An 18,902-nucleotide genomic window follows, 5' to 3' on the forward strand; every position below is an offset into this window, starting at 1 on the left:
TCGTGAATGTACTTTCATCCTTTCAGCATCGCTGACTGCGCAAGTTCCCACATACCGCACCATAAACATAGCATTGTTAGTGTGTGTGTATCACCACTCCTCATTTTTCATTTAGTTATTCTAAATATGAAAGGTGATGAAATATTGTGGCACCCATGCACGCTGTTTCATCTAAAGTTTGAAGATGGAAACAAAAAGCGAAAGTTTGCGACAATTTAAGAAAAGGTAAAGATTTTTGATAAGCTTGAACAACTAGAAAGTGGGTCGAAGTTAGCACGACAATTAGGTATGGGGGCGAATCTTTGATACGTATAATTAAAAGTCAAGAGAAGGCAATCCATATAGGTTCAGGGATCCCGGGACTATAGACGTAAATGTTATAAAAGTAAATCCGAAGCTACTGTATTTAAAAATATATTAGAATGACGATCAGACTGCGCAGGATCATCATCTTCAATGTTTTAAGTTATAAATGTAACTTATTGTATCTATTGTACAGTACTATTACAGTGCAGTTCTTTATTATTACTACACACTGTACGTACCGTACTGTTTTATTTTTATATATCTCTCTCCCATTGATCATTAATTTTGTGCATCGTAACAGTATTTTATATTGAATAATACAACCTTTTTAAAACTACGGTAAAAATTCAGCTGTTTATGTATAGGAAACGGTAATATATAGTTAACAATTGGTCAAAATCAGTTTAAAAGGTCTTGAATGTCTAAAATGATTGGGTTTGTTATTAAAAAAGTCATATGCGCAACACTTTGACACAACGCGAAATTTCGACTTAAGCGAGGATTCTTGGAACGCATCCCTCGAGTAATTTGGGATCCGACTATCTTCCAAGATGGCGCCAAATTTGGCAGAAAAAAAAACTATTTTTCAAATCTGGTTTCAATTTCTCACTATTAACGATACTTAAACAGTTGTGCATTGAATCACGTTGAAATTGTCAATATTGGGAAACTTAATGTCTGTAAAATGTTTTTTTGCATCGGCTGGCGACAAACTAGGAAAGAAAAAAAAAAGTATTTCCCTTTTTTTTAGTTATTCCAAAACATTCATTTATAATAGATGTAAAAGAAAGTAGTGTGCTGGGGTTCATATTAGATTGTTTTCTTAGATAATTTATGAAACGTATAGAATATCTGATGACCAGAGTAATGATATATATTCCTACAATAATATTTGTCAAAACCTATACGACGTAATTCTCTTTAACTCTATATGTGTAAAAGCATAATGAGAAGCATATATCTTATTTACCAGCAGTTTTAACCGTTTATAAACTTCAACAAAACGTAATGGTAAAACTTAAAAATATCAGAATTGTTTGTTTCAAAATAATATTAACTATATATTTCGGATTAGCGAGTTGTTTCGGAACATAAAAGTTTTCAGACTAGTAAAAAAAATTCCAAAGCTTTTACTGAATCTAATGTGCAATCCTGTTCAAAAGTAAATACTGGATTATGTTTCTCAATTGAACCACAAGGCAAAAGTCGTCATGGAAACAATATTTGCTGAAATGCTTTCTCTTGTGCTCTTTTTCAACACCAACAGAAATTTTTTGCACCAACTGAAAAAAGACCTAAAACCGAGAATCATTAAAATGAACAGTTTACTTAAAAATGAGAATCAACTCTCTCTTTTATCTTCTTGTAATTTATCTTTTGTATCGGGTTTATTTACGTGACAAGTTTTCAATAAAAGCTTTTCACTTTCACTTCAATTTTTCTCAAAATATCCTTTCATCTATTTTCTTTCATTTGTTTTTATTAAAAGATAAAATCGAGCTACAAAGCATTTTTATAAAGTTTTTTTCGCATTTTTCTGGTAACGTTTCTTTATTCAATGATTTAAAGGATGTGTTACAACAAAAGAAAGGGGAGGATTTCTTTGGGGAATGTTTACTATGTTTGTTATTGCATAAGTGCTAAACATGCTAAAGGGGGTCCGGGACACATTTGGAAAAAAAAATATTAAACAGTTTAGAGTTTTGAAATTTTTTGCACTGATTCACCATCTATAAAATAAACAAAATCATAACATAAATATGAAAAAAAAAATTTTTAAACTAATTAATTTTAAGAAAAAATGGGGTCGCTTTAATTTACTAAAACTCAAAATATTCTATGTCAATTTTCAAAATGTTTTTCATAAATCTAAACACTAATATCTAAGCTTTAATTTTTATTTGTCAATAAAAGGAATTTTAATTCAATAAAAATAAAAAATATTTGAAAAATTCGAAAACTTCTAAGATATTTTTTTTTCAAAAAATTCTATTTTTTGAAGTAAACTTTTTTTTTTTAATTAGCCAAATAATTCAATTAAACTGTTTGAATAACATATACTCGGAATTTCATTACTTTATCTTTATCCGTTCTTCACTTATTTGAGTTTGAATGCTAAAAATAGGGAAAAATTGCATCATGGAGAAAAACGACTTAAAGTTTTGAAGTTGATATTAATATTATATAAATGCAAGCAACAAAAATAAATACGTCTTTTGTTTTAAATAAGATAGAAACAAGATTCAAACGGTATTTTAAGCAGAAAAAAAGGATAGATTTTTAATTGATAAAAATATGAAAAATTTGGCGATTTTTATGTCCCAGACCCTCTTAAAAAATAAAAACTATTACGGTAAAACGTAACGATGGAATTTGCCAAACGAAAGCTAGTAAAACTCAATGAAAAAATGAAATTTCTTGTGTAAAAATAATGCCGATAGTTTTCGGCCACCACGCCTGTCTTTACATCGAATTTTAAGAATTGTAGTAGTATTAGTATTCTCATTAGTTTTTTTTTTTTGAATACTTTTTTGCTATATTTTTTATTATTCTTAGGAGTATTATTATTAATATTTTTAAAATATTTTTATTATTTTATTATCGTTATTTTATTATTATTATTACTATTTTTGTTATTATCATAATCATTATTATTATTATTTTATTATTATTATTATTGCTGTTTCTTTTTTTTCACTATCGCGCTGGTTAATGATATTTAAGCTAGACTACACCTGAAGGATGATTTTGCTGTCATGAAGTGTCTAATTAATTACTGTTTTTATATTTTACTGGTTCTCTACGGGCTTTCTCTTAAATCCCCTCACACAACCGTTAACGATTGTTGAATCAATCCAAAGTTCCCTGTATACATAAAGTTGGCATCAACAAGAATAAGACATGATGGAATGGAACTGAAGTCTCATTTTAACAACACACAGTTTTAGTTCCCGAACAGGGAATTCTAGCTCCCAAATACTAAGTGTTTCATCAGCGTGTTGATCACTGGTCATTAATATTAGTTGCTGTAGACAGGGATGTGAAGAGTTCAAGAGATAGATCTACGAAATACGAGCTTTTGAACAGTTCACTGATACCTTCATCAGCTGGAGAAATTTGCATTGTAGGATGAATATTCAACAAGAATAATTATAAAATTAAATACGTAGAACATATAAGATAAATAAATACCTTTGTGCTGAACAATAAAGTAAGACAAAACAACGTTAGAAGAAGCACAAATTTGTAAATTACAGCAGACACATGTTTCGGCGTTACAGGGAACGCCTTTTTCAATGCAAAAAATAATGAGCTTATGGATGAAAAGACATCCGACAAAAACTTTTGGCTTTTGTCGGATATAATAGTTCAAATAATAAGAAACCTACTAATTTATTCTTGTTCTTAAATCCAGTGTTTTCTAACTTAAGAGAAAAAAATCAATACCTTTCCTCTGAAAATTCCTATTTTGGTTTTAGTTGTACGCACACGCATACTCAAAGGAATTCGAATTTTCCGCCATTTTGGAAAACACTGTCGTGACAGCAAATTCGATTTCTTTATTCTTGCCGTGGCTTTACAACTAGCTTAGAGACATTTGCATTCCACATCAAAAGTTTTGTCGCATTCTTTAAATTCATCATTCCGAGGTGGAAACAATTTCGGAGTTGATTTGTGTTTCATTTAAAAAGACAAAAATGTTTTGTTCCCTTCTTGATTTTATAAAGTTTTAAAACTGCACTTACTGCATGCTAATTATGTTAAAAGTATTTTTTTCAGCCTAGATGAGTCTAAATATATAGAGAGAAGAAGAAGAATTTGGACTGTAGTTGCTTTCTTTTAAAGATTTTGTTGCTTAACTTACTGCAGATGACCTTATTTACTTAAAAAGAAGTACATGTTCTTAATTATCACTTGTTTAAGCTGTGTTATTGAAGAACTTGTGTTCAGTTACTCCTATTTTTACGCCAAAATATTTTTAGTTTCAATTCTGCGAAAATTAATGAATTTTCAACAATAAAAATCTTTTGTATATTACGTGAAGCTATTTAAATGAAATGGTATTGGTTAAAATGATCAAAAATGTTCCCATGAGACGCGTTATGAAAAAATATACATAAATATATACATGTTGCTATTTCTTTTTTTTTCAAGATGTTAAAATACTCCTTGACATGTTTCGATTAGTCAAATTCAGTTTGAAGGAGTAAAATATACGAAAACAGTGAAGACCACAATAGGATAATGAAATATTAGAATAACAGTTCCATAAACAAACTGTTTTCCTAAGGACGAAATGAAAGATGACATGATAAAACGAACTTTAATATTTTAACTTTTAACATTTATAAATTTTTTTTAAAACAAAAAGTAACAAATGGTTCAAATGCAAAACTTTAAAATCTTCAATTGCTTATCCCAGTTCTCATGATGCCAAACTTATATTTGAAATACTAACAGTGGAAATAAGTTTCTTAATTCCAATTTTTAAGGCATAATATACGCTTGCAGAGACGTTTTAAACATATCATCATAAATACATAAATAACAACAATAAAATGCAATTAAATAAATGTGAGCAATATAGTTCTGTTTAATTATGTAAATATAAAAAGCAATAACGGATTAACCTAAAAGCTTAATGTTTCTTTAATATTTAGTCAAGAAGATTTTACCTTCTAAAAACAACAAAGCAACAAGATATCACTTCAAAAAAAAAAAAAAAGTACTTTTTAAAATTACTTCTAAACTTCTCGATTTATTCAATTATCTGTTGGCTGGAATAAGATTTGAATTTGATCATTGTCTTATATAAAACATTTCTTTGCGGTTTGCATTTAAAAAGTAAAATCATATGTTACGAGCGATTTTCAACTACTAAACCTATTCTTCCCATAAAAGTTGGCTTAAAGTTCACAAAGCAGAAGTGAGCAAAAATACCCTTTTACTGCTGAAAGAGTGACTTTGAACATTACAAAACACATTTGAGTCGTAACTTTAGCAATTTCAGGAAGTTTATTTGCTTTCTCCAACCGCGGAAAATATACATCACAGAGACCACTCGCGCACTTCTTTAAATCGAAAAGTTTAGGGTAACCGAGGCAACGGATATATTTGATGAAATATTTTATTGTTTGGTGCCGGGTGTTTGAAATTCTCAAGCCCAAAATATGTGAGCAGCTGCCGCATCTTTGCCATGTCGAAATTGTATGACAAAAAAACAACATGAAATTAAATAAAAAATGCAGGATCTTCGAAAAGTGTAATAAATTTCAGAATGACGACATATTGTACAAAAAGTTATGTCAAAGAGAGATCATACTGGTTTTTATTTTCAGGAGAGAGAGTACTCTTCGGGGTGTTCCTTTTTGATTTCTTCAAAACTGATTTATTTTATTTTTAAGCTATGAGAAGGAAAATCATATTTTTTATCATACTTTTTGTTGCATTATTAATTTGTAAACCATTTCAAAAAATTGCGAGAAAATTTAGAGCAGGGATAATTTACGTTGAACACTTAGGAGCGGTATTAAAATTTAAATTGGGAAAAGCAAAATATGTTTATCCTAGTGATTGAGAGATTTTATTTTTCTTCACCCAAATATTGCAAATAATTTTCATCAAGTTTATTTTTTCAGAAATATTTCGCAACTGCTTATTTTCTTCTTTTTTTAAACGTCTGTTTGAATTTCTAAAATAGTTAGTAATTTATCTTTATTTATTTTATTTAACTTCAGTATCGTTTTTTTTTTTTAAACATTTCCTTTTCAATTCAGTTTTTTTATTTTTTTTTTGTGCTCCTAACGGCATGTACCACTTCCATGAAACAGAAAATTGTATCATGTACTTTGTCCCACATAATAAACAGTGATGAGAAAAGAGGGTATGAAATAAAAATAACTTATTTCAGCACGATGAAATTTTCAGTCTGTTGTACAGATGAAGAGTTCAGAGCCATGCGAAGGAAGTAACGATTGGTTTTGAAATAATCAAAATAAAGTTGTTTGTCCCCGAAATCATGATAAAATGTATTATTGCAAATATTTGTCAGTAGGGTGTTTGACCAATTCTGCTTTGGATGCAGTCGCATTTTCAGAAGGTTGGAACACAGATAAAACGAAATGAGCAATAAAAAAATGAAAAATTCAACGAAAAGAAATAAGTGGTACCTGATGTTGATGTTAAGATCCTCTTTCCATAGCTATCTCATTAGACAGCCAAATGTAGCTAGGTAAATATTTTACTTTAAGGGACATATGCAAATTGTGTTGATGAAACCTTTATTCTTCTCGGGTTATGCTCATTTTACTATTCGTAGATTTTTTTTTTTTTTTGAGATTGAGTATATCTTAAGAGAGACCATTTTTTTAACTTCCTATATTTCTTACACTTACTTTTTTCCTTGTGTTGGAAGTATAATAATACCAAAAAATTTTGAATGAAATTTCGGCCTCAATTTGCATTTTACTAACCACCGTTCACCGAATTAATGTTGAGTAGATTTTTCGGCCAGTCCGCGCGTGCATATGTTACTAAGAATGTAGTAGCAAAAAATTTTGAATGAAATTTCGGCCTCAATTTGCATTTTACTACCACCGTCCCCCGAATTAATGTTGAGTAGTTTTTTCGGCCAATCCGCGCGTGCATATGTTACTAAGAATGTATGAACAGCTAAGACATGCATTTTGATCACCCCCGAGTTAATTATGACAAGTTTTCTAGTGACGTCTGTATGAGCGTATTTACGCGTACCGACGTATCTCACAAAACTCAAAAAAGGAACTCCGTAGAGGTTGACATTTTGAACTTTAGTTGTGCACCTTCAAATGGGTTGTATTCAAATGTTTCAAAGGTGGTCTTTTACACGTGTTTTGGTGCAAAACGGTGTTAATTTGAATTCAGACTTAACTGATGTCATAATTTAACGACAACTTATCAATATATCGCCAAGTTTTTGATTGTCAAGTTTTCTTAGCTTGGCTAACTTGGGAATTTATCACCAAGTTTCTGACACATTTTACGACCAAAATGATTTTTGGAATCACGTTTCCATTTGACAGTATTTAGTCAGACATCCGTTGAATAGCAGTAAAATTGTCAAAAATGAATCTCTGTAATGTCTTGTTGCCTCAAATAAATCTCTGTTTCATCATATGACAATAAACTATGAGTGTAAATATTTTAAGTCATTTCTTGCTCACGCTAAGATACTCTTCTATTATAATTTAGTTTTTCAATGCACATGACTTAAAAATTACTTTTTAATGTAAAGAAATATGATTTTTTTAAAAGTAAACATTATATTTATTTATATTTGAAAGCACAATTCTCTATATTTAATACAGTTTTATATTTGTAGAAACATGTCTTAATAGCTAATCAAGAAGCATTACTTTTAACGCGCGTCAATAAGATCCTACACCTCTCGTGTTGAGTAAAAAAAATATATCGATTTTTTGCTAGACGTAAAAGGAAGTAGTGTGTGGTCTACATTAGACTTTTCCTCATAATAATAGTCATTTAACGTCATACTTGGTTCTGTGAAATTATTATTACATACACTATTAGTATACGGTGGTATTCGTATATTATTCAATTATATAGGTAATGTTTTTCAAATAATACTTAATTACCAAATTGCGTAATGAGTTTTTTCTGGCCACGATCATTAGCATCTTTATTTCCTTTGGTATCCCTTTTGTTAATCAAAAGGCAAACTTAATTACTATAGCTAATGCAAGTTATAAATTAGTTTAACTCAGATACTCAAGAAGTCATATTAGTAGTAATACAATGTTATTGTTAATCGTTACTGAGTTGCTTTTAAACATCACAATGCATAAAATAGTGGTGTTAGAAATTAAGAGAATTTTCAGATTTGGTCAATTATATCCAAAACTACTGGATCGATTTTAATGAAATTTGATATGTACATACATTGAAACAAAACAAAACAAATAAACATCCAAACTTTAAAATACACACGCATGATCATAAACAACCCTCGTTAAGAGTCGGAGGTTATGAAACAGCGGTTGCAAAATTAAACAAAAAAATGGATTAGTAGGGGGGTATGGTCCTTTCTAACAGATATATAGGCCTCGCAGTGTGACTCCATACTTGAAATGAAGTAGTTTATGGGATCCTGGGGCAACCACTCATTCAACAACGCTGTTCTCAGGCTATGTATGAACACCGGACGGGAGTTGCGAGTTGCTATGGCCCTCCCGAGAGCGTCCCAGACATGCTCTATAGGATTGGAGTCAAGAGATCTGCTTAGCCAATCCATACAGTGAATATCATCCCTTTCCAGAAATTCGTCTACCAGAAGAGCTCTATGTGGCATTGTATTAACATCCATTAAAATTAACTCAGGGATAACAGCGCCCCTCAAGAGGTGAGCATAGGGCTCCAAGAACACAACCCTATGCCTCGCAACTGTCCGAGATCCTCTCTTAAAACATGGAGGGGTGTGCAGTCACCCAACATGATGCCTGCGCAGACCGTCAAACCTTCTGCTCCATAATGGTCGATTTCACGGCTATTGGAGGATAGGTAGTGGGTTCCAGTTCAGCTTAACCGACTATTCTTGTCCTACGTTCGTGTGGACAGAAACAGGAACCCGCTACCTACCCTCCAATATCCGCGAAATCGACCATTATGGAGGATGAGGTTTGACGGTCTGGGCAGGAATCATGTAGGACGGCTGAACACCCCTTCATGTCTTTAAGAGACGCTCTGTGAAAGTTGCGAGACATAGGGATGTTGTCCTGGAACCCTATGCTCACCTCTCCAGGAGTGCTGTTAGCCCTGAGTTAATTTTAATGGATGGTAACACAAGGCCACATAGAGCTCTTCCTGTCGACGAATTTCCTGAAGGGGAGGATAGTCACTTGATGGATTGGCCAAGTAGATCTCTAGACTCCAATCCTATAGAGCATGTCTGGGACTCTCTTGGGAGTGAAATAGAAACTCGTAACACTCCTCCGGGGACTCTCCACAGCCTGAGTACAGCGTTGTTGAACGAGTGGAAACAATTGCCTCAGGATACCGTAAAACTGCTTCATTTCATGTATGGAATCACACGCCGAGGCCTATATGTCTATTAGAGTAGACCAAATTCTATATTAGCCCATTCTTTTGTTTAATTTTGCAACCGCTGTTTCATACCCTCCGTCTCTAGAGAGTGTTATTTATGATCATGCGTGTGTATTTTAAATCTTTGGACGGTTATTTATTTTGTATTGGGGTTTCAATGTATGTACATACCAAATTTCATTAAAATCGGTCCAGTAGTTTGGGGATAATTGACCAAATCTGAAAATTCTCTTAATTTCTTGCACCATTGTACTTATAGACATGTATTATTTTTAAAGAAATTTATTAATTTTTTTTATCTGAGTTTTTTTAAAAATATAACTGGTCTTTATGAAGATGTTACGTGTAATTACATCTTCGCTGCTCAATTCTCTTTACTGCACAATTTCGGAAGTAACATACAGTTGAATTATCTTCGTGAAGTTTGGTTTGCTATCTAACTGCATTAAAAATTTTCACGTATAATGTGTACATTAATTTGAAAATATCGGCTGAAACGAACAAAAATTTCTGACCTCTTTACTTAAAGTGTTCGTGCTTCAATACTGTAATTTTCTTTTTCAGAAATTATGCATCATCTTGTTAGGTAGTGGAAGTCTCATTATTCCCTATCGAGAAGAAAATAAAAAAATTATTATATAGAAAATAAAACCTGTACATTTGTTTACCTGTGGACATTTCAATTTACTCGGAGATAACACTTTCGTTTATATTGTGGATAACAACATATTGTCGATTATCAGCTTCCTTTTTCAATATTTTTCAAAAACATCCTATTTATTAGATGATAGTGGTACCCGCATGGCTTTGCCCGTAATAGAAAATGAAAAGGTCTTTTGGTTCGCCTGTACATTTACAAATAACGTATGGTGAATTTTCTCGCCAATTGGCTTGTGCCCATGTTATGGTTTCACGTAATGATAATTTTGTAATTTACTCGTCCATCTTATGACAATTTTGTTCTTAAAATTGGAATAGAAAAAGAACCATATTGAATTTTCGAAAAATCGCTTCGAGGTGCACACCTCCATTCTACAAAGTAACTTTGTGCCAAAATTTCATGAAAACCGACCGAACGGTCTAGGCGCTATGCGCGTCACAGAGATTCTGATAGACAGAGATCCGGACAGAGAGACTCTCAGCTTTATTATTAGTAGCTAATAAAGATAAGGGATTTTTTTCTGATTGTACTAATAGATTTCAATGTGTGTATTAGTAGTGATATTTTTTTAATTATAGGTAAGCATTTCATCAATTTTTCACAATATCACTTTTTCGCGGTTGTTACGGCTAACCATTAATACGAATAAATTCGTGGATTTTTGACTACTAACCTATCACTATTAACCGAGTTCAACTGTAACTCAAGGTATACAAATTACAGTATAATGAATAGCATCATTTAAGAAAAAAAATGTGTATAGTTGTATTGCATTGCTATTTTTGTGATTAGTGCAAACATTTCCGAACTATATAGCACGGCTACTAATGAAATACTTGGTCTTGGGATTCATGATATAGGAAAGTTGCATGAGAAAGCTTTCTAACTATCATTATCTAACAATTTTTCACATAATACTTCGCAAATTCGGAACAGCAGAGGAAAACCTAAACGAAATTAAAAATGGAATAATGTATTCCTTAATTAAAAAAATCATTTCTACAAACAAAAAGACGCAGTTCAAATGCAAGAATTTAGAGCTTTATAATGAATTTATTCTATTACGAAAAATTCGTGCTGAGACTTAAAATTCAACGGGTTTCGTGCTCTTCTTTTTTTCGGATGCCTAGAATACTCTAGTGCTAAGTTTTCTTGAAAGAATAGTACTAGATTAATAGGAGAAAAACGGGAGCTCTGTTCACGCGAAAAAGAACCAAACATTTCACCGGCTTTCAGATGCTATCGAGCTCTCTTTTGCAAAGCCAACAAGCTTGATGGGTTTCTCCAAGTTTTTATAATACCCATTCTGCTTTTCCCTTCGTTTGTTTTGCTGCATCGGAACTCTAAGCCTTTTCAATACGAGGACTGTAAATTTGCCCTCGCTGAAAGCATTGGTTTATTTTGACAGTTTATCGAGTAGTGGAATTCAATCAAACGGATTTCCAGTTTGAAATTGAAGCTTAAATAAAGACGGATTACTGCCTGTTTCTGATAAAATTACGAAAGTGAAGGATAACAATAATTCATTTCTAATCATCAAAGTTAGCTTAGCTGTCATTCAAAGCGTATATTACTCAACTTTTCAACGTCATATTCGTTCTGAGAAAAAGCAAAATTTCTATTAAAATACTTTTAAAAAAAAATGTAAGTAATATAGGTGATAATAGTAACATGTTCGTTAAGTTTGTCGTCAATCTTTCGTTAGACGAAATGCTAAATTATTATAGCCGCTTATGCAGAACTAAAAATAAATTATTGCGACTTTTAGCAAGACGCTTGCTTATATTCTCGCGCCTGTTCTTTAAGATTAATTATTTTACAAAATACTTTCTTACTTCAAATTGAACTGATATGCTAGTTATGTTCCTTTGACTTTTTTTGAAACAGATAATTTTAAAATTAACTATAAATACTTCTCCAAACATACACGATTGTGAAATAAATATTATTCCACGAGCAATTTATTAACTAAAATAAGTTTTTCTTTCTACTGAGATGAAAAAACTACAATACTGACAGTATTGTAGTTTCCCGGAAATATAATAAAGTTAACTTCCTTCGAAATGATAAGGCGATTATAGTAAAATGACGTTGAATTTACTATACTTAAGATAAGACTCCATAATCCTAATTGATTTAACATACACATTTTCCCAGTTTACCAATTCTGCTGGTGATCTTGTCATATGATTGGGTAAATATTTTTCTAAGCGCGTGGCTTTTGAGAAATATATGATATTTTTTTCATGTAATTTTTTTTAACCTAATTTGTTTACCTCCTTTTAAGTAGTAGAGGGAGTATTGTAATTGTGAAAAACTTTTAATTCAATCTTCGGCCTAGAATTGCACTTTACGCTCCTGGGAATGTTGAGCAGTTTTTTTTATAAAACTTATATAAAGATTTCTCAGGTTAATATTCATTGAAAGACATTTTTTCAGGCAAAAAATTATCGCTGTTGTAGTTTATTAAGTCTTTGACTACAATTGTCAATATGTTTACGTTTTTAAAAACTTTTCTTTTGTTCTTGTCTTAGGGTCTTTAAAATCAACTTCCAGTTCTTACATATCACTTATGGCGTACCTAATTGGCGATAACTTCGTTTCTAGTTATCGTAGAAGCACAAATGAAGCATTTTTGGAGTCCTCAAAATCTATTTTTTTTAAATAAAGTGAAACAAATTGAAATAAATAAAAACGATTTTTTTAAAGACAAAAATGGTAATTTTAGGGCAGGCAGACCTCTTAAGCCAAAAAGGTTGATTTCGAATCAAATATTAGCTCAAAAATTACAGCGGTAGGGTGAGAGCAAAAACCGGACACACAAATGGACAAACGGTGCTCCTTTTTTAATTTAAATTTGTATGCTTGCAAACACTTGTGTTTTAAAAACAGCATTAAAAGTTTTTTTTTTAAATCAACTTTTGCTTTGGATTTTAGTTCGTTTTTTAAATTCATATTATTATTTGGCGGAAAATAACTGGAAGCAATTGGGTGGTTTCCTTCAGTCAAAACTTCTACTTTTAGTCATTGAAATGGATCTAATGAGCTAAAAAAAAAAAAAAAATACATGGACCCAGAAAATACTTTCATTTTCCCAACAGTCTTTTTTAATTAATTTTTTTAAATGTCCGATTTTTCAAACAAGGCGTGGTCTTAATGACGTCACAAATGATGCAATTTGGCGCATCTTTCTATGTTCCACGTTATGATAATCAAGCAGCGTATTAAAATTGAGCTCTACGATTGCGATCAACCATATCGTTGCCAATACACGTGAGTAAAGATGCGAATTAAGTATTTTGTTCTGTGAATGGCAACACTGAATGGCATTTCATCATTTGTCATGTCACACGACAGAAGTGTAAACAATAAAGCGCACCGATTTAAGTAATTTTTAAAAAATATTAAACTTAAATAAATTATTTAAAAAATGGTCAGATCCTATGTTTTTAAGCATGCTCTTTCAGAAAAAAATACCTTATTCTACATTCTTTATTTAAAAAAAAGGCATTAGCTCAATATACTTCTTGTTCAAAAGCGTTATTTCTTCTCTTTACGTCATCATAACGTTTATCTTTAATATTTTGCGTTGTATGTATGTAACATAGTGACACAACTGCACATTTTACAACCTGCGAAGTGTGTTTAATATCTGATGAAGGTTACCAGTGTGTCTTAAATGCCATAAAAATAAGAGTAAAACGTGTATGATTTTTTTTTTTCATAAGATTTTTTTTATTTTTAGTTTATGCCTTTTTATTTTAGCTTTTGTACTTCGGTTAATGTATTTTGTTAATTATTATGATATATTTTGAGTGAAAAACAGTACGATGTCCTATAGTAAGATATAAGGAGTTATTGTTCTGATAATAACATTAAAAAATTAATATAGTATATATAAACTATAATTTTTTTGATGTACTTGTTTCATAAATTGAAAACATTTCCTTTCATCTTTTCCTTGAAGGTGGAGACACACAATTTAGTTGAACTGCGGAAGTGGAAAAGTACCTTTTAGGTGAGTTGATACAATGTTAGATATGAAAGTATTTTGTTTCCTTACACTGTAAAAAAATTCCGAAACTTTACTGATTATTTCCGTGGAAATTTGCGGGATTTCCCGGGTTTTCATCTATTTCCCCGTAAAATAAAGTACTTATCTTTGCAAAAAAGTTTTCTAAATTGCTTCACGTTGCACGAAGGTAGACTCTTCACTGGTGTGAAAAATATTTTTAGCTACCAGTTTAAAGATTAACTGAGTGTATTTATTAATTGTATCATCTTTAGTTCGATTACAACCCTTCCAGGTTGTCTAAAGCTCCCAATGGGAGCGAATACGTGTCTGGATAGCTGCAGCTTCGCAAGTCAAGAAGTGCGAGTAAGGGATATGGTTGGTTCTTACTTGCAGTCCTGCAATGTGTGCAGTGACGCTTCTGGAGCTTTCTTAGTAACGCTGGAAGAGTCAAACCAATTACATTAAAACTACCGAATTTCCCTTGAAAGTTCTAGACTCTCATTACGTTCTAGACTCTCTTCAGATTCAATTCAGAAAGGATAATTTCAGGAAGGTTACCGACTCTAAACGAAAAACGTTCCTATGTTTTGCAAGATATGTTACTAGCTGAAATTAGGCAAATCAGCTGCTCATTATTTTCCACTAACGTTTCTGAATCGTTTTTACAGTGTAGTGGTTAATTTTTTTGAGTAAAAAATATGTTGCAGAATTCAACATATATTTTTTTTAAGTCGAGAGGGTCGGTTACAAATGAAGTCGATTCCAGGGGACAACAGCCTATTTTAGAAACAAGAAACCCAACAAGTACGCTCCTATCGCAACTAGTGTACCTAATTTGAATTCAAAATGTCAAAATTAATTATTATTATTTCTTCATTTATTTGTAGAAATATATTACTTGCTGCTTACCGCTAAAATTAAGTGTAAGAGATGGATCTTACAACTTATTTTCGTAATCGACGGCCAATTTATGTAGAAGAGATGACTTGATAAGCGAAGTGAAATGCGAGTCAAGTGGACGGAATGGATGGTTTTTTTTGTTTGTTTTTGAAAAGCAGTAGTTAACGCTTTGTAGTTGTCTCGAATTTCATTCAAACAAGTTTCAGCTAAGCTTTGTGAAGACCTTCGCAGCAGTTAGGTTTATCAGGAAGCAAACCTTGCTAAAAATGAGGTATGAAAATCCAAGGCGCCGACGTTTTATAGTTTTAAAGCATTACTTTCCGTAAGCATCAGTCTATAGTCTGTGTAGTACTATTTTAAAGTTCACAATCATTAGCCCAGTAACAAGTCGTTTAACAAAATTACAGATTGATTTTCGATCGCATTTTAGATAAATTTAAGGGTTTTTGGTAAAACGAAAAAAAAAAAATACATGTAACAAACTTGTTTTTGTTGGTATTTTGGCTGAAATTAAATTTAAAAATTGTAGCTAATTTTGTTAATCATTTTATAGTGTTTGTCTCATTTCTTTCCAAATTTCAATTCTGTTAAGTTCGTCTTTCGAATTGGGCTGTGTTAGAGGGTTTATTTTTTTGCAATTCTCCAAAATAATACCCATATTTTCATGTAGTACTACTATCGGCGGAAGCCATTACCACGAGAATTTTGACACGCCGTTTCCCCACCAGATAGAGGCACTTGCGCTCTCTTCCATGCAAAACTAAACTGGAGATTTAATTTTATTCAAGAGTACTCAAAGCCAAACGAGTAGTCAAGTGATATTTTTCACGCCGCATAATCATATAACATTGACGCTGCCGATTTTCTGTATCTTGCAAATCCACCTACTGGAGCCCAGTTCAAACCTACACCTTTGGGTACAAGAGGCTCCTCCACCCCTCTGTTGGGCCAATTATGTAAGTTATCCAATGCAAACAATTAAGAGAAGATTTTAAAAGTCAGCAAAGAAAGAATATCCTGTCTGAAATGGCACTTTCGGACGTAAAAATGCGAGAAAGCTACACGGGAGTGAAATAATTGCCAGATGATGAAAGCAATAAAAATAAAAGGCACTTTCGATAGGTTTTATTTCTATGGAAAAAAAATTTATTGGACTCGAAAAGTCCTAAATAGTTTCAAGGAAAATTCCCTTTATTGGTGTCAAAAGTTCTTTCGTTCTTTTACAAGCACGAATACGCCGTTATAATGACACAAATGCAATTTCTTCAGCCGATGACATCTTTAATATCTTTGGGTTATTTCTAGCATATTATAGCTGTCGTAAAAGCTGTCAAGAAAGAGATTGCCTGACATAGATTTCTGTCGTTATGTATTACAGCCAACCATAGGTTGTAGGATGTTCTTTCAGTCATGATTGTAAGGGGAAAAAATCATTAGTTCATTTCACATCTCATGTATTTTTAACAAATTATTTTTAAATTCATTACTCACATGTTTGAATCGATAAACTTATTAATATTTTGATGCAGGTAAGTTTCAATGCGTTATTTTCTTGTGCCAAGATCAATGCATTTTTTAAGGATGGGAAAAATTGTTTTATTTCATTTGTGTTGTCATCCAGATGAGCATATGATGACAGAATAAAAACTATGTGCACGCTTTGTTACAATAAAGTTAAAGTCTAGCGTAATCAGTTGAAATGCAAAAATACAAGTCCCATACATAAAAATAGGTTATTTTAAAATTACTTATTCACTGATTAAAATTGAAAAACGTTTGCATATTTTAATGTCAATGATTTTGAATGCTTGATTTCATGGCTTCTGTACCAGTACATTTTTTGAAGATGTTATGTTTCCATTGCACCTTCATGGGCATACATGGATAAAAAATAGAGATACATGACTGCTTTATTTTAAAAAAAAATCAAAAACTGATTAATAGATTTATTTGTAGAAAGGTTACAAAAATTTGCAGCACTTTCCGAAAACACATTAAAAAAAACTGAGGTGTAATAAAAAAGTTCTGAGAAATGCTCATCTAAATACATTTTTCAACAAAAAGGCAAACATTACAAAAGCTCAAAGTAAGCTCCCTTCTTGGAAAAATCATCGTGCTTGTAATTTTTTCAAAAAGAATAAATGCCGTTTTCTTCCATTTCAATATATATGACATTGGGTTCGTTGTTCTTGTGATTTTGAAGCTGAAAATTATTAATTGCAGCTATCAATCAATATACTAAAAACGCGTCAAAGAAAACTGATATCTAAACTGATGCGTTGCTTGATTGACGTTTGACTATTTTTTTTTACCTTGAAAAAAATATTTACTGAAACTTAATGCAAATGAGAAATAAAAAAATGTTATTATTCTTTAAAGCAAATATTTTTTGGATAATCTATTAATATATAATTAACATTTCAGCTATCTTTCTTTATTTGTTGAAGATGTTGTGTTACTCAGCTTCTTAGTTATTTTTTGCGACGACTCTAATACAATATCCTTAAATATTATACATTTCAATTCAAATATTTGTTTCATTTAAATAACTAGCTATTTTAGACTAGAAATGTAACGCTCTTCATAAAAACGTCTAGTTCCAACATTTCCCTATGGTTGGTATTGAATCCAAAACGCGTTTCGTCATATATCTCGAAAACTCATCTCTGCAGATACTACCATTTACCTGCCCGTGGTAGAATGATGCTTTGAAAGTTTTATATATACATATAGTATAGCCGTTTACAACGAGTTGTACTATGTATTTTGTTTACTCCACTCCACGAAAAAGTCTAGTGAACTAGTTTTTAAAATCTTCTCCCTGGCACACAATATCTTCATAAAAAAAAGTATATTTTTATAAATAAACCACTTTTCATTAATATGCTTATAATCTCCACTTTCGGGTACGACAATTCACAGTAATCCGAAACCCTTTAATGAGCCCTAGTAACCGATGACAATTTAGAAAGTTACCTTTGTCCTAGACAATGAACAGACAAAAACAATTATTTTATTATAAAACCTAAATAAAAAGCCATTTTATTAAATTTATTTTTAGTCTTCTGTTTACTCACATCTTGAAAGAAGTGTGAGAACAAGCTTGGAGAAGTGTCTCACGAATGAAACGTTAATGAGCAAGATTTATGGAATAAATATAACAACGCTAGATGAACCGTGAGTAAGGACTAAGCAGTGGGAAACATTCGCTTGCTGTCTAGAAGATTCGTTCTAGAAGATGTATAGTAGTTCCAGAAGATTCACATATACGTGTAAGGAGAACGAGGAAAATACTTAAAACGTTTGCTCAGAAGTAATTTTGGGGTTTTGCAGCAGCCTCAAAAAGTTTAAGCGTGAGACACGATAAAAAAAAACTTAAAATAGTTTTTATTAAACGAGGAAATGGAACTAATATTTTCCCATTAAAATATGCATGAAAGTTCAGTTTTATTTGCTTCAGAAGTTCGAGTATAAAGTTTGTGTTATATTTCGTTCAAAAATAATTAAATCTTTTCCCAATTACTTCCTTTTTATTACACGGAATGGTTATAGTGCTTAAATATTAATGACGTTTACGAGAAACAGTGGCGTTGCTACAGTGTTTGCCGCCCGGAGCGGTTCCGCAATTTGCCGCCCTTTTGTTGTGAAATAGCTAATACATTAAACTGTCAAGGGTACTTAAATTAAAGTTAGAAATTTAATTAAAGAAAAAAAAGAGGTTATTAATTTCTATATGCTTACAAAAGAAAACCAAATGAAGAGGGGTGGGGGCGAGGCTCACACTTGTAGAAAATTGCTAAATTTACTTAAAAAAATCGCAATTTTAGGCAATTTTTAGTAAAGAGAAAATAAAGGGCGGGTTAGATTTGCTCCTGATTTTTTCCAAAACTAAATTTTGGGCAATCTTTCGGTACGTTAGGA

General features: G+C 31.6%; 1 long non-coding RNA gene across 1 annotated transcript in view; it reads left to right on the forward strand.

Moving 5' to 3' along the window:
* The window catches only part of LOC129232563 (uncharacterized), a 255,555-nt gene that overhangs the window by 121,838 nt on the left and 114,815 nt on the right, over window positions 1-18,902 (forward strand). Inside the window, exon 2 of the long non-coding RNA XR_008581365.1 lies at window positions 14,034-14,084. This is a non-coding gene — a long non-coding RNA (uncharacterized LOC129232563). The remainder of the gene's footprint in view (window positions 1-14,033; window positions 14,085-18,902) is intronic.

Source organism: Uloborus diversus, chromosome 1 (assembly GCF_026930045.1).
Source record: "Uloborus diversus isolate 005 chromosome 1, Udiv.v.3.1, whole genome shotgun sequence".
In the NCBI taxonomy this organism is placed as follows: domain Eukaryota; kingdom Metazoa; phylum Arthropoda; class Arachnida; order Araneae; family Uloboridae; genus Uloborus; species Uloborus diversus.